The sequence below is a fragment of the Calidris pugnax genome, unplaced genomic scaffold, assembly GCF_001431845.1.
Source record: "Calidris pugnax isolate Ruff unplaced genomic scaffold, ASM143184v1 scaffold125, whole genome shotgun sequence".
NCBI classification, from domain to species: Eukaryota; Metazoa; Chordata; class Aves; order Charadriiformes; family Scolopacidae; genus Calidris; species Calidris pugnax.
Genome location: NW_015090906.1, coordinates 152,047 through 158,590, shown reverse-complemented (window position 1 = coordinate 158,590; position 6,544 = coordinate 152,047).

Sequence of the window (6,544 nt, the reverse complement as noted above, 5' to 3'; positions counted from 1 at the left end):
TGCTGTGGACAAGTTTTCCTTTCTAGACACCTTGGACTTCTGTTTTCTCTACTCAAAGTTTGCATGTAGTCAAGAGTGTCACCTGTGGTGAGCTCCATCCCACCTCAGTTCAGTGGTGCAGGACTATCCTTGGATGTCTGCTACATTTCTGTTGAAGTTGTTTCACCGTAAGCACTTCCTTTAAGTCTCCATCCAGAAACAAGTAGTACACGCCAGATGTATGAAATTAGGCACTACATATTTGCTGCTAATGAAAAATCTTCCTGAAGTATCCAAACCCCTCCTCTAGTCAACGGAAAGAGAAGGGTATCTTGGGAAATTCCCAGGGGTCAAACCCAACTGAGGACCCTTATTTGATTGCATCTCTCTGAAGACAGGTACAGGTGGTCTCTCCCAGGGTTAAGTGTCTTCCTGATAGTGATGTTAGATGCCTACTCATGCTCCAACAATTTCAATAAGAATTAAAGGCCCAGACCAAGGTCACTAACAAATTGCAATTTGGCCATTCACATCAGGACTGAGATTTGCATAACTAAGCAAGAGCTTTGGTGTCCAACCTTCCAGAGCCTTTCAAATTCTCTAATTGTTTCTGTATTCAGACAGGCTGCCAGCTCCTTGGGTTGGGTCTTCTGCCCAGTGCCAGATGCCCAGGCTGTGCTAGCATGGCAGGAACTGCTCCATTGACCAACCCCACCAGGAGTCCTTCCTCTGGACTTGGTTTTGTTGCTTCAGGAAAAAAAATAAACCCATTACAGTTTAGGCGGGATTTCTAGTTTCTGGAAGCCTCCCTCAAAATAAAGCTGACTGATGAAGTTGTCCATTGCTGTTAACCACCCCGAGCCCAGGCCACTGGAAACGATAGCACCATGTAGATGAGTTCAAGGGTCAAACGCAACAAAGTACCTGTGTGTTCAGCTCTTTTTCTCCCTGACAGGAGCAAAGTCTTATTTTTTTTTAGTTTCCTCTCTGGAGAGAGCTTTATTTAAAATTCTGTTTGTACATTTATTTTTTTTTTAGTGCCTTTGGGCCTTGAGAAAGCTGGAAGCTCAAGAATTCAAACTTCAAGGCAGCTGTTTGGAAAAACTTCAGCGTGCGACAGCGTTTTGTAAACCCCAGATGCAGGCTGGTGCCTTTGATTATTGATACATGTCATTCAGGGTCTGCCTCTGTCAAACAATTTTAATTTTTTTTATTTCCACACTATTGGGTGAAAAATTCCCCATCTAGCAGTTGCCTCGTGAAGCAGAAAATGCTAATGTTTGTGTCTGTTGCAATGCACCTCCGGCAGGAAAAGCAGAGGCTCTGTGCAGGGAAATCTTACTGCTGTCAACCCCTCCTCTTCAGGTGGAGGATGCACCTACATCACGTTCTCATATAATCACTGTAGGTTGGTCTCAGCAGAGAATAAAGAGCTTAAATTTATGGCTTGCCTGACTGTGGTTGTCCCCTGCAGCTCATTTGACTATTCATCATGCTCCACACCATCAGCCCTCCGTACGGCTGGAGATGTCACCTATCAGAGGATAAACCCGTGGTCGTGTTATAAATGTGACATTATACATTAAAATATCTGTATTATTATAATACTGACATAAGATATTTTATATGCATTAAATCTGTAGAACTCCTTGCAAAGATGTCATGTCCTGTTCAGATTGTAGCTACAGTAATAACACAATATTCCTGTCATAATGGGCCAGAGCTTCAACAGGTTAAAAAGCCAAAAAATCAACGCAGCTCTGCCAATTCACAGCCTGATGGACCAGGAGCACCTTCCTCCCCTTCACCCTGTGCCAGCTCTCACCCCAGCTCTCCAGGGACAGAGCCCAAGCTCAGCGTCACCCTGTGGCAGCACAGATCATCAGCCAGGGGAGGGAGGTTTGGTCCTCGCTGGCCACGAAGAGGCTAGGAAGCTGTGAGGCCATGGATCTTTGGGTCTGGCTCCAGACACAGAAGATGCCATACCACTTTGACTCCACAGCTGTGCACTGCAGTGGGTGTCCATGCTTTTCCACCATGTGCCTTAAGCACCTCTGCAATGCCGAGACATCAGCATCCACTGCCTGCAGACACTTTTGAGCTGCTTTCTGCTTTGAAGACCATGCCACCTCCTGCTGCTATTGCTCCTCAGGCCGTGCCCCAGAGAAAGCCCCATGGCCATACCTCCAACACTGAGCCCAAGGTGCCCTGCCACAGCAGCAGTGGAGGTCCTTTCCTTCCTGAATTATTCCACACACCTATGACCAATGGCCAAGCTGACAGCCAGGAAGCCATCCTACCACACAGGAGCTGAAACAAGACACCAGGAAGGGCAGAGGAGAGTTGTGTGAGCTGATCAGGAGCAAGGGGCAGAGACCAACAGCAGAAACACAAGCATAGCCCAGTGAGAAGCTGAGCAGACAACAGCAACTGATATACCCAGGGTTGAGTTAAGTCAAGATGAGGCCCACAGGAAGGACTGTGGGACTGGTTGAGGTTGTTGACGATGGGTCTTGCTCTGGCCCCTCCAAAAGATGGAGAGAGAATGACATGCATCTCACCTAATGTCATGTTATGACTTGATTTTCCAGAGAGAAAACGCAACCTAAGAACAAGTGTATTTATTTGGTTTTCATTAGCTGGGCACAGAAATAACCCCTGTCACTTGAACTCTCCTCTTGCTTTTCAGTTTTATATTTTTTTTTTCTCAGAAGCTTCTGAAATTTAGAATTATTTCCAGGCAACTTTCCAAAACTCAGAAAGTAGAGAATATTGAACACCGTTTTCCTTCCTCTAGTCTACCTCATCAATTTTAATCACCAGGGAATATACTTTCAAAGTGGCACTTAAGAGGCAGAAAAATCGCTTTAAAAAGTAAGGGGATTTCCATCCCTAAATCACCATGACCAGCTTTAAATCATCACACCTGAGGGCAGCTCATTTTTCTTTCCAGTCAAAGAGCGAGGCAGAGGGAAAAGCTCCAGGTGCAGGAACAAGTCTGAAACTCCTTCCTTTCTTGAGGAACCCCCTTCCTTTGCACAGGTCTAGAAAGGACCCCAGGAGCAGCTGGGACCTATGTGATAACCTGGTTTTTGCTGCCCACTCCCTGAAGCACCCACTCCACTCCACACCAGAGTCTCTTTGGTTTTTGGACTTAGGGTGAAACAACAGATGATAACTCTGCAGGTCCGCACCTACATGAAAAATACATCAGCCAGAACAGCATCTATCTTCCCCTTGCTGCAGACAAGACGTCAGCTTAATTAGTGTTCTGGACTTGTGTTCTCACATTGCAGTTTTGTTTTAATTACACCTTATTAATTTTTGCCTTCTAAACTATTACAAATGGCAACGAGAAACCCAGATGCAAGCATATTCGTCTCCATTTTTCATGCACATTCATACATTTTTTTTCATTCTGGGTGCGTGATACACACAGCATTTTGACACTTGATTCCAGAAGATTAAGACCCAAACACAAAAGCATTTAGTCTGCTGGCTTCCCGCTGAACTCAGTGGGCTGCTCAGAGTCTCAACAGGAGCAAAGAGCTGCAATAGTTGGCTGAATCAGAGCCTCAAGGAGGAGAGCGGGACCACACAGTGAGCTAAAAGACTGCCAAGAATAAAACCCAGGAGCTTCTTGGCTCTGTGTTCCTCATTCAGGCCATGGGATCAGGCTTCCTCTCTCCAGTGATTTCATGTAAGAGCTATAAGGGACAACACAAGGAGGCTGCATTCATTATTTGGAGATGGCCTGTGCATCTTTGCATCCACAGTGACTGATGCTCCAGGTAATGTACAGAGAAAAAAAAAATTGAGGAGAGGGATGCAACCAAAACCGAGCACAGTTAACAGAGAATATAAACCAGAGCTGCATAAGGAACTGGTTGAAAGATAAGATCTGAAAATAATAAAATACATAGGACACAGTATTATTTGGTACAGCAACAAACAATTAAAATGATGAACTGTTGGGAACGTGATGTTTGTAGATTTGCAGGATTATTAACAACTTTGTGTGAGGCTTAATGCCATGTTTCCTCAGCCCTCCATTCAAACCAGAAATGTTGCAATACATAAAAAGGACCGCTGAATTTTTAATAGAAGAAACTGTTAAAGTGGCCGTTATGACACAAAGCCACTCATTAAAGCATTTTTTTCAGCACAAAGGAAAAGAACAAGCTACAAACACAAGATGATCCCAACAGCAGCCTCTACTTTGTTTTGCTTATTGAATTATCTTGAGGCAGCGCTCCCCTGGCACACGCACAAAACCTCACGCTGCACAAGCCGTGCTTGTACTACTGCGGACTCAAACCACATTTAAACACAACAGAGAAGAGCTGGAGCCACATGTGCCCTGAGCGCCGCCTGCAAACATCTCCAGCACCAGTCCTAGCAGCTTCTGGAAAACACTGACAGTCACACTGCCCGCGATGCAAGTATTTCTGAACTCAAATACCAGCTGAGCCATTTCTGAACTGAATTCAGTGCTCTTTCCATGAGCTAACCCCTGCTTCACAAGAGGTGAAACGCAATAATCAGTCAGTCATGGCTGGAAGAAGGATCATTGTCGTGGTTTGGGTGGGGTTGGCCAATGACAAGATGACAGATTCTCTGCCCCACCTCATGCTCCAAAGAAAGGAAGAAGAGAGATAAAGAGATTTACAAGCTTAGGAAAAACTAAACTACTTAAATGAAATATTTATAATAACATAAAAAGAAAAGAATAAAATAGATAAAATATATATAAATACATACAAAACTGTATCAAGCTGCCATGGAGATGTCACCAGCAGGCACTGGGGAAGTTCCAGACTGAACTCAGAGATGAATGGGAACTGGATTTGGGAACACACTGATGTGGATCAACGGCAGATGAACTCACAGGGTCCTCCTCATTGAAGAAGAGCCATCCACTAAAGAAGAACCCTTGAAGGGAAGCCAAATCCAGCTGCTTTGGTCCCTCATCTTTTATACTGACATAGCAGATGGGGATGGGACACCCTATTGGTCAGTTTGGGTCACCTGACCTGTCCATGCCTCCCCACAGGTGCAACCCCTCCACGGGGTAACTGACCAGGTCAACTGAACATGGTTGCCATTTCAGTGGGTCAGTCAACTTGAGTCAAGGGATATCTTCTGTGTAGCAGATCAGGCAACTCCTTGGCCAGCTGCTCTTGCCTCTGGCTCCGGAGGGCAACATCCCAACACTGGAGAAGACAGGACAGCACAAATGGAGCTGCAGGTTAGACTGGGAAGCAGCAGGTTGGTTGATCAGCCAAAGTAAGGACAAGAACATCTATCTCTCAGGATGGCAGAGCCTGGTCCTGCCATGGCTTTCAGCTGAGCTTGATGAGAGGCACAGAGCACACCTCTGAGCCTGCAGTAAAAAAGAGCAGCTGAGGGTCTCCACTTAGGGGAGCAAACCTCTATTTGGCAAGAAACCCATAGCACTTACCAGCTTCATTAAATGTATCCTCACTTCTTCCTTGGAGGGCAGCAAACTCAGCACAAAGGGACACCATCCCCTGTGGTCACAGGAGGAACATATGCTTCCTCCTGATGGAAGAGTGGCAGTAGCATCTCAAATTTGTCTTAGAGCCTTTTCCCAGTTATCAAAACCAGGCTGTGTGAAAAGCCCATCTGTACACTGAGCCAAAAGCACTTTGCACCTAAAAGTTGGGAGGGGAGAGGAGGGGAGGGGAGGTTTGGAATAAAGGAGTCCTTGAAATCAATAATCCAAGATGAACTGGAAGAACAGTTCTTTAATCCAAAACTACCTAGATAAGGAAGTAAATTTATGTTGTAGTTGAGGCCACAAAACCACCAAACATCTCAGTAGCTGTTATGCAGTTCCAGCTGCAGGAAAGCTGCAAACCCAGTTCATTGCTACAAGGAGCAGAAACTGCCATAAGGATTCTAGTTTGCTTTTTCATTTGCTAGTTTTGAAGTGGTATCACTGCAGTTAGTGAGGGTGAGATACAAACATCAAGGGACTGGAGAATTTAAAAATGTACACTTATTGGGAACAAACTCTCAGCAGGTCTCTTTGGCCATGTCTAGGCACCTTGCTCCTCATACAAACACAGACAGCCCTGGAGTAGAGCAGCTCCTGAAGTTCACTAGCCCACCAGAGGACAATATCTGATTTAATGTTTGTTTTGTGCAACCCCCAGATTTCCCCTGACCTGGAGTCTGCCATGGAAAATGCTACAGGTAAAATGACAGCTGGAGAGCTTTGATATCCTGAGGCGATGAGATGGCAGAGGACATGGTGTAGTTCCTGATGTCCTGCCAGTCTGGAGTTAGCCCAGGAGGTTGTCCTAGATCTTCTTCAGCACGGCAATCAGAAGTCCTCGTGATGAGCCCGGGAGCAGCAGCCTATCCAAGGAAAGGGCAGCAGAGCTGGAGCTCAGCAGGGGAGAAGAGTTTGGCCTTTTGCTTTCCCTGTTGGAGAGGAACTCGATGTTTGTCACCAGCATCTTCCTGCTGCTGCTGTAAGCCCCCCAAAAGCCTTGGACAAAGGTCTTTCAAGTGGAGCTCATGATCCGGGACGGAAAAG